This window comes from Charadrius vociferus, unplaced genomic scaffold (assembly GCF_000708025.1).
Source record: "Charadrius vociferus isolate BGI_N301 unplaced genomic scaffold, ASM70802v2 scaffold122, whole genome shotgun sequence".
Lineage (NCBI taxonomy): Eukaryota > Metazoa > Chordata > Aves > Charadriiformes > Charadriidae > Charadrius > Charadrius vociferus.
The window spans coordinates 436,676-447,035 of record NW_009647008.1 but is presented as its reverse complement, the minus strand read 5'-3'; positions in this window follow the sequence as shown (position 1 = coordinate 447,035).

Genomic DNA, 10,360 nt, shown 5'->3' with positions numbered 1-10,360 from the left:
AGCTGTAACTTCCTAGACTTAAATATTTGGACCTTGTTGTGCCAAGATGTGTTCAAACACTGAATGAAATGCTGACCCAGGCATGAATAGCTTAAATACCTGCTGCGAAGCAATGAGCCAAATTCCGCTCCAATGCAGACTTCTTCCCGTTTCTGCCCTCACTATTTCCCACCGCTGCTGCACTAATACTACTTTCGACTAATACTTTGAGTGAATTAATTCTAAGTATCAACGTTAAATTGTGAAAATGACACAATGAACCTTACAATTTATATTTTTTATTTATTTTATATTATGTCAATACGATTTTATGAACAAAACTAGGTGAAGAATATGTCTAAAATTCATGTATTTCAGATTGGGACCTGTGGAATAATTTGCTTGGGGTAACTTCAGGCTTCTCCAGGCACATTCAGTTCCTCAGCAACTTCAACATTACTCAGTCAATTTATGAGCTATTTCTTCCTTTCCTCCAAGCAGATGTGGGCTCACGGTGCCATACCTTGCACCAACCAAAGACTGCTCTCCCATCTCGCGTGTTCAGAGCAGTTCATTCCAGGGAGAGCTCACAGGTCACATTTGGCAGTGTGCTTAACCATTTTTGCCCAGTGGGAGAGTAGCCCTATGCTGACCCAGAGTTTTGCTCACCAAGCCTCCACCTGCCTGCCATGCAGCAGTTAGAGATACCTACAGTCACGATGCAGGTTCTGCAGGACCCTTCATGCCGGGAAGGGGAATTACAGGATGATTAATAAACAGCTTTGCCATTGATGCCAAATAGGAGGAAAAACATTGTGAAGACAGGAAGGTGGGCATTTGAAGGAGGATTGCAATTTTTAATGATGCCATTAGAGAGGTTCTCCCTGAAATCTTCAGCATCTGTAGTATTGGAAGAGCTCCCGTCCTTTTAGAAGAGAAGCTGTTCAACAGGGATTGCGGGGTCTGGAGTTTGACTTCTCTGCTTTTGCAATCACTTCTCTCTGGACCTGCCATAGCAGAGCTCTATCTGCTTGACTGCCAGCCTATCTGGCATCAGTCTGCTTTGGGCCGTGATTTGTTTAGCACTAATGTAATGGCAATAAGTTAAATAATCCTATAGTTTTTATTTGCATCTGAGTAAATTATCTGCTATATCTTTACATAAACATGCCTTTGAGCTAGGAGGAAATATGAAAAGCCAAATGCAGTCTACATAACGTGGAATTGAATGGGAATGCTTGTGGAATATGAACATTTAAAAGGACATAAGTATTAAAGAACTGGGCACCTGAAGGGAAAGTTCTCTTAATTATAGCTATGATGCCAGACAGGAGGTAAAATATTGTCAAGAAAGAAATAAGGTAGGTATTGAAGGGGAACTGCAAGTTTTTATTACTAATTCAACTAAGAGTGACATTAAATTCTATTCTAAAATACTGCCTCTTCTCATGCACTGAAGAGGCTGGATAACCTTAGCCTATATTCAATAAAGGTCTTGGGTGCTTAAAACAAGAATTAGGTGGAGTTATGTGAAGCCAAAACTGTAATCCAGTGACTCGTGATGGTTTTTCATTGTAAGGCAGGGTCCACAGCGTACCCCAAATTATCGTCTGGTATCGCCTGGTCATCCCCATCAGTAGACCTGGCATATACCTGATGTCCCTTCCTCTCAGTAACCCCAGTGAAGGAAACACAGATGCGCAGAGGAGTGGTGGGGCAGCCCACTCTTCCCCAAACTGGAGTTCAGAGCAGGAGCTCTCTGAGGTTAAGACTCTCCAGAGTATTGGCACCTCTTCCCTGCTGTGTAGCCGCTTGGCCATGCCTTTTACATAATTCTGGATTTATTTAGACTCACCAGGTACCTTTCTGTTCAAAAAAGAGATGAGACCATAGGCAGTGGTTTTCTGAGATCTCATTCTGAAACAGCTCATAATCCATGGCACTGGATAGTGAGCACAGAGGTCTTACTCAGGGCTCTGGGTTGCACTCCCCACTGGCGGCCACTTGAGCCCTCCACTGGGTCAAGCCTTGTGGGCTGTGAAGAAAACTTGCCCACAAGAGTATGACTGGCTTAAATATCCCACAGATCACATGAATGTGAAAATTGTGATGTGTAGTGCATAGCAAAAAATGTATTTTGTATCTACGCAGCAGAACATGGTTTAGCACTGGTTCATTAAAAATACAATTAATGAGATCACAGTTGTCATGAATCTAATTTATAATCAATGTTTATTGAATTTGTAAGTTCTTGACTTCTGTAGAATTAAAAGGAAAGTACGTGGCAAGTCATGCTATTGCCTTATGCAGTATCAGACAATACACTTTTGAAAAATCATAATGTTTGCTACTCAGTTGATATCTCTACGCTAAAAGATGATGTACAGCTACAGGTGTAAGTCTGTCCAGATCAGCTAGTCTAAAAGGTCACAGCTTGTAGTTGCTAGTGTTGAGTTTCTTGCACTTTATGTCTTGCAATGTTTGATAATTTCAAGATAATACCAGCTTATTTAAACATTTCTTTATACCGAACTATATATCATGTAATGTATAAAACAGGGCATTACTTTTCATGCAGTTTACCATGCACATTGGCATAAGATTGAAGGCAAGTGTCCATGCTCTGGGACACAGGTGGCTTAAATGATTGCGAATGGTCACATGAGTGGGTGTACGTGAAATGTGGAAGCAGAATCCCAGCAAAGTACGGGGATAGCACGTCCTGGCCACACCATCCAAACGCTCTGCATTTACAACAGCCTGCCCACCTCGCCTGCAAAGCTAACAGAGACATTGCCTTTGCCCCCAGGAACACAACCTTCATCAATCGGTTTGCTATTACTGTTGCTGTTGTTATTACTAACATACAATGAAGGGAAATAAGAGGCTTCTCTGGGTTTGCACCCATTTCTGGAGTGCAACGTGTCTTACAGAACAGTGATGTGTTGATCAGAAGCTCAACCTGAACTTAAAGGAATAAAATTCTCCTATTTCTTAATCTCTTGTCTGCTACGGAACAATGCAGAAACATACTTGCTTGCTTTTTCTCACTTTTCTCCAGCTCTCTCTCTCTTCCTTTCTTCCTTCTGGTTTTTAAAGGCTTATTAATAATTCTGCCATAATTCTACAAAAATACTGCACTATATAAACAGATTATACATTAAAATTACATCACAAAATTGTGTAAAAGAGTTCTTGTTAGTACTTAGAAGGTCCTTTTATTAGGCATATACTTTGCTTTGGATAAACCAATAGTTTATCAACCAGTATTTCTCTTTCACATATAATCTCCTATAAAAGCCTGACTTCTGTCCCCCATAACATGAAATCTCGACGGATACAAGCCAAGTGCCCCTGTGACTGCTGGCTCATTTCCCATAGGTTTGCTTAGTTCTGAGGATGGTCGAAGCATTGCTTAGTATTTCTAACTGCCCCAAGCCATTCAACAGCCTAGACCATTCAAGGAGGTAAGAATTAGATATTAGGAAGAAATTTTCACTCTGAGGATGGTAAGGCACTGGTTGCCCAGAGAAGTCATGGAACCTCCACCCCTGGAGGTGTTCAAGGCCAGGCTGGATGGGATTTTGAGCACCCTGATCTAGTGGAAGATGCCCCTGCCTATGACAGTGGGGTTGGAACTAGATGATCTTCAAGGTCCTTTCCAACCTAAACCATTCTATGATTCTATGAAACCTACATGAGAGAGGCCTCCTAACCTTGTCTTCTGTCAGTCATGGTTCTTGGCTCATCCCTAACACAGAGGGACAGACAGGCATACAGCTTGTATGAAGAAATAAGGAGTTTCTGAGAAGCTTAATCAGGACTTTCCCCCAAACAGGTCACTGTTGCTGTATTTAAAGACTGCAAGCTGCTCCTAATTGTCCCTCATTGCCCTGGGAGTTGAAGGTATTCCTCCCTAATAAAGGGGTGTTAATTAGTAAGCTGGCTCTTTCACTGTCTGTCCCTTGGCAGTTCGCATTCCCTCTTCAGAGACACCAGAGAAGTATAGCAGTATGGAGGTGTCTGCTGTCTTCCCTTGGAGAAGGCAGGGCCAGAAGCACAAGCAGTTGGCACACTCAACCCCAGAAAGATCAGAAAGATCCCCCCTGGTGGAGAGAAGAAATTTCCACATAAATACAACCAGTATAATGGCTTGTATGAATCTATACATCCTACAATCTCCCTGCCATCATACATATGGGATGCCCGCTCATAGTCTGTGGTCTCTGGGAATCTGAATGTACTCCTGCAGCCATGTATACTAAAAAAAAATAAATTAAAGAAGCTCCTAGGTGGCTCTGAACTATACCAGACAACATAGGAACCCAGGAGCTTTTATTGGTTTTTTACAGATACTTTTATATTTCGGCATTAATAACTACAGTTTAACACATACTCTTGTTTTCTCCTGATGCACATAGCTTCATGTCATTGAGGACTGACCCAAGGAAATGGCCACAAGGCAGGTTCATGGCTCCAGCTGGAGGCTGTCCCTCCCTGTAGGGCTACAGCATCCTGAGAAGGAGCCTGTGTTTCTGGTTCTCAAGAGCTATGCTCTAATCTTGAATCATTGAGTATGAAGGTCAAGGGCAAGATAATCTGCACTATAATTCTATTAAGTGGTAATTGATAAGTTACAAAAAGAAGTTAGCATATACTTTAATTTTTACCACTTTATATAGCTAATACTGTATTTGTGTTATCTGTCCAACCTACTCAGAACTTATTAAACTTTCATGTCTCTGGAGAAGGCTGTTCAGAAACTTTCCAATTAGCCATTCTGTTTATTATTTCTTCTCTGTTCACCCATGAAATCTAGTTCTCACCTTTCCACCCACTTGTCCTAGTGCCACCCACACACATATGCACACACATATCTCATATGTACCACCAAGTCATACACACCTCACTCGTTAAGTGACTCAGCTCACGTAGTCTCAGCTCAGAACGCAGAAGTTATCAGTTACCTTCAACCTACCCACCCTGTTTCACAACTATTGTCCTCACTCAGACATGTGTAGTTTTGGTCAAAAATCTGCCTTGATACCCAAAGAATACCAAAGCTCTGGATTGCCACTTCAACTCTGAATCCTGAGCAGTATCAAGACCTCCTAGACCAGCAAAGCATCCTGAGTCTCATTATCCATGTACCTCTATAGTGTGCTTTGCAGGCAGTGCTCTGAAAAGAGCTTGAAGTCTTAGAAAGCTCAGCTGAGGTTCACAAAAGGACATGATTGCCTGAAGTGGGCTGTGTAGGGATTTAAACACCTTTGAAGATCTAAGAGAGAAATCCACAAATCCCACCTGTCTTTAGACTTGGCAGATTGTACCAGTCCAGTTCCTTGGTCCAGTCTATGTAACTGAGCAGAGCAATCCCGACTGTGCTTGATCAGGAGGGGCCTGACCTTAAAGTACAGTTAGAAGACTGAGCTCTTCAAAAAGCACAATGGGCTCAGCCATTGGAGATGTTACTTCTTTTCTTATGGTACCTTCATGGTTAGAACAATTCTTGTGAAACACTGCTGTAGGCCTGGAAGAGTGACTTTACAGACTTTACAGGAAGAAGTTGACCTGGCTCAGGAGACATGAAGATCTTGGTGTCAGTTTTGTATTTTATCTAACTAGAATTTCACGTTAAACGCACACGTTGTTCTTGGAACAGGGATTATATCCAAATATTCCCTCTTAGACGAATGTGCCAGTCCATGCTTTAAGGGGTTAAACTTTTCCTTTCTTCAATCCCAAAACTCTGGGATTGTTTTCTGCAAAGTGTTCTGTTTCTAAAAGCAGCAGCTTAGGTACCTCACTGCACAAGAGGGCTGCAGGATATAAAACCTGATGTGAGAAAAACGTGTCCTTGTGACCCAGCGTTGAGTATCTAAACCCTCTGACAGGGCAAGGGTATAAGACCCAACCTTGCCATCAGGGTTTCCTATTAGATAACTTTAGTAGCTCCCTATTGTCTATTTGATTCTCATTCATAAATTCAATGACTAGAGTGTTTTATTCAGGGATGCAGATACCACAAGGCACCTAAAATTTAGCAGAGTGACTCCAAATATTACCATATTAACCATTTTTTAGGGATCTCGTTCATACTCTGTCCTTATTTTTCCTTTCCAAAGCTAAATAGACCTATAAAGTCTATAGCTTGTTTCTATAGCCTATCTACAGTTGACCCAAAAGTCAAGAATAAGAAGCAACAAGGATAAGAAGCAACAAGCAATTAGCAACAACAAATATTTGAGATGCTAATGACGTGGCTTGTTCTCACTATCTCCTAGCAAGGTATCTGGATACAGAATTTCCTCCCACTCCTCTCCCTGCTGCCCCAAATTTAGATTTAAGTAAATTCAACAGATTATAGATGTCACAATATGAAAATTAACGTATTCTTTGCCCTTACAGTTCAGATAATAGCCATGGGGCACACCTCCCATGGTATGGGATGTATATACCTCATCCAGACAAGCAAACCTTTTCCCACTATATTATTTTCAATCTCTGTATTATATCAGAGTTGAGCCTTTCATGATCATGGGCCCACCACATAGGTTCATACCTTCTTTCTGTTGCACAGCCTGAAGAAATAACTAGAAACTACTAGAAATGAAAGATTTAACTAGAAATATGTTATTGAGGCCTAGTAGGCAAGCTAAATATGAGTCATTGCAAAAATGCAACACATCACTTATTCCCTGAAATAAGTAAAAGCTGAATATTTGGCCAATGTTATAAAGGTGTTGTTTTCATACTACAAACAAAAGTAAGAGGATTTTTAAAAGATAGCTTATCAAATGATAAATAAAAAAGATAAAATTACTTGCTTTGTTGTTTTAAGTACATAAGTACTTAGAAGTTCGGGCACCTGTGTTCACAGATCAGTCTAGAGTCCTGTTTTGCAATCATAAGGTACGATATGCTCACTAAACATCTTAAATATAGAACATAAAATCCCATTCCAAATCTGAGAAATGCTAACAGTATTCCACTTGTATGTAGATGAAATATGCTTATTCTAACATTCAAATATTTACCCTAAATTCCAACTCTGAATGACTGTACGTGTTAAAATGGCAGACCGAGATGTTTAACCTGTTGGATACAGGAAAATAGATGTTTGAAACTAGCTTTCTGTGGAGACTGAAGTAACTTAGCTAAATTTTAGCTGATATTTAGAAACTGGTTTAAATATTACGACACACATTAAAAGCCCACTAATTTTAATGAATGTCTGTATTAATAGATCCTCTCTATTTATCCCCTGCATTCTTTTTGTGGGTCATATTGCCTCTCCTGGGTTCTCTGTAACATTTTTCTGCCATTCTCCAGAGACTGTTTCAATCCAACAGCTTTCTTCCACCCTCAGCCCATCAATTATCCCTGAGCTCTTTTCTTGCTGTCCAGTCAGCTGAGCTGAATCTTTGACAATTGAGCAAATATTTTGGTTTGAAATAAATGAGAGAAACAACTTTCGACTTGCACATTACATACAGAGGACCAAAGGTTCCCATGGCTCCAGTTTGTCATGACTCCCAGGTAAAAGAGCAAAAGATTCTTCAAAATGCACAGTCCTTGGAGTCCCCAAGAGTCAATAAAAATGCAACCAGGCTTTCCCACTTCCATGAACTGCTCAGTTCTGCTTTCAGTAAGGTCTGTGTCCAAGATAGTTAAAGTTATTTAGCTATCTTAGACACTTAAGCATTTGGACTATGTCTGATTTAGATTTCTCTAAGAATTAGACATTACATGTCTCTTTTAGGACCAAAGCTTTGGGAGAAGAAAACTCCCCTGGGATGCAAGCTGCAAATGAAAATCTCTACCCTCAAATGGAAAGCAAAGTAGCTATTATTTTAAGCAGAGAATCACTTTCAGCTTAGCTCAGTTGAGAAAGTAGAACCCCACCTATGCACAGAGATATTTCCAAACCCTGGGGACTGGAATCATCCTGACAACAATAGTAGTCCAATGGTTAAAGTACATCCTCCTGGGTGATATTCAAACATGGGTTTGAATCTTGTCGTTTAGTGAACAGAGCATTTACCTAACAGGACAGGAACCCGTGTTTTGGTCCTTGCGCTGACTTTTATGAATTTTGCTTTAAACAATTATAAGGTAAATCAGATTGAAGAAGACTTTGAACTGCAAATCGAATCTAAAGATGCATCTTTCTGGCATGGTGGATTTAACTATTAGATTAAAATGTGTCTTATGTGCTTGTTCTCTCTGGTTCTAGGAGTCTGGTACTTGACGGCACAGTGACAGTTTCAGCGGGACAGAGGAAGGGTTCTTTTAGCCCTCTAACTGAGGACCTTGATCCTGTCAGAATATATTAGACACTACTTGAGGGCTTCCACTGTACTGGGAAGCAAAGCAATACCTGATGTCTCCATGCCAGTGAGACTGAAATTCTGAACTACTTAGACCAGGGACTTGCCACACTGCAGAGAGGGAACTACCAAAAGTAAGGGAATTTCACACTTTTTTTTTTTAAAGGCCTATAAACACCATGAAAAAGATAAGTTCTTTCAGCATTTGTGGTCTCCAGGTAAAGAAGGGTTTGTGGTCATTATTTTGGACTTACACAGATTCAACGTCAATCCTGCTTTAAGTCTAAGCCTAAGCTTTTTATTGGATCTAGCTCCTAATGCCTACTGATTTAATTTCTTTGTCTCAATCAACCTTTAGCTCCTATATACCTTGACACAGCCTTCCGTGTCACTCCTTAATGCCTGTAGCCCATCACTATAACTCATTCATGGATTGCTGTCAAAAGGTGTCAAGGTATCCAGTCATCAGCATGCACATCAGCAATAGATCACCCACACACTTGATCACCCCACTGAATACACCGCTCCCACAATGCTCCAAAGTTTTGCCCCCTTGGAGAACAGTAATACCAAGGTGCCTCCTGTAGCAGAGTCTCCTAATACCCTGAAACATGTGAATAAGATTTAAATGGCCTTCAAAAGATTTATTTCAGAGCTAAACTAACATCTAAATAACTTGACTATTATGTAGCTTCAGCCATGTATTGCAACCAAGCCTTCCACAGTTGTAGTATTTCAAAGTGGCAGTGAGGAGAGAGAAACAAACATAGCTTAAAACCAACTGTCTTTCCTTCTTAAATTCTAGGGCTCCAGTAACATTATGTAGCCTTGGTGTTTCTTTAAACATGCTACCTATGACAGCATTGAGAGGAGCCCTGAGGAGAATGACCTGGGGATGTTGGTTGATGAGAAGCTCAACATGAGCCAGCAATGTACGCTTGCAATCCAGAAAGCCAACCATATCCTGGGCTGGATCAGAAGAAACATGGCCAACAGGTCGAAGGAGGTGATTCTGCCCCTCTACTCTATTCTCGTGAGACCCCACCTGGAGTACTGCATCCAGCCCTGGGACCCCCAACATAAGAAGGACATGGACCTGTCAGAGTGAGTCCAGAGGAGGGCCATGAAGATGATCAGAGGGCTGGAGCCTCTCTCCTGTGAAGACAAGCTGACAGTTGGGGCTGTTCAGCCTGAAGAAGAGAAGGCTCCGGGGAGTCCTTATAGCAGCCTTCCAGTACCTAAACAGGGTCTACAGAAAAGATGGAGAGTGACTATTTACAAGGGCCTGTAGTGACAAGATGAGGGGTAACAGTTTTAAACTGGAAGAGGGGAGATTTAGGTTAGATATTATGAAGAAATTCTTTACTGTGAGGGTGGTGAGACACTGGAACATGTTGTCCAAGGAAGTTGTAGGTGTTCTGTCGCTGGAAGTGTTTAAAGCCAGGCTTGAGCAACCTGGTCTAGTGGAAGGTGTCTCTGCCCATGGCAGGGGCGTTGGAACTAGATAACCTTTAAGGTCCCTTCCAACCTAAACCATTCTATGATTTGTGACTATCATCAAGAAAATGGCTGAAGTGAATCATAATCTGTCCATCATTTTCTTTCCAGACAAACTTTGGACATGACCCTATGTGGGAGATCCACGATGTTAGAGCAGCAGAGATGCCAGCATGCCTGCTCTGCCTGCCTCCTGCTTCACAGGACAAGTCTGGGCTCTCCTTAGGGCCGATGCCAGGCTTTTCTGCCTCACCCAAACCACACAAAGAAGCCTCACTGAATGCCAGGGCTATGCCCTGTTTTCTCTTGGTGTGTGATTAGCTCTAGGCAACAAGCCATAGAAAAAAGCAATAAACCTAATTCAGTCATGGTCAACACAGTCATAGCACTCCTTTGTAAAATTTATTTAATGCTTTGTAGATATGCTCAAGCAACACTGATGAAAAAAATGTCATTCAAAGGCTTTATCTAGAATAACAGTTACTTCAGTGAAATTCTCAGTCATGTTACATAGTTCTTGTTTAGAAAATCCCAAAACATTCATGCAGGTGAGT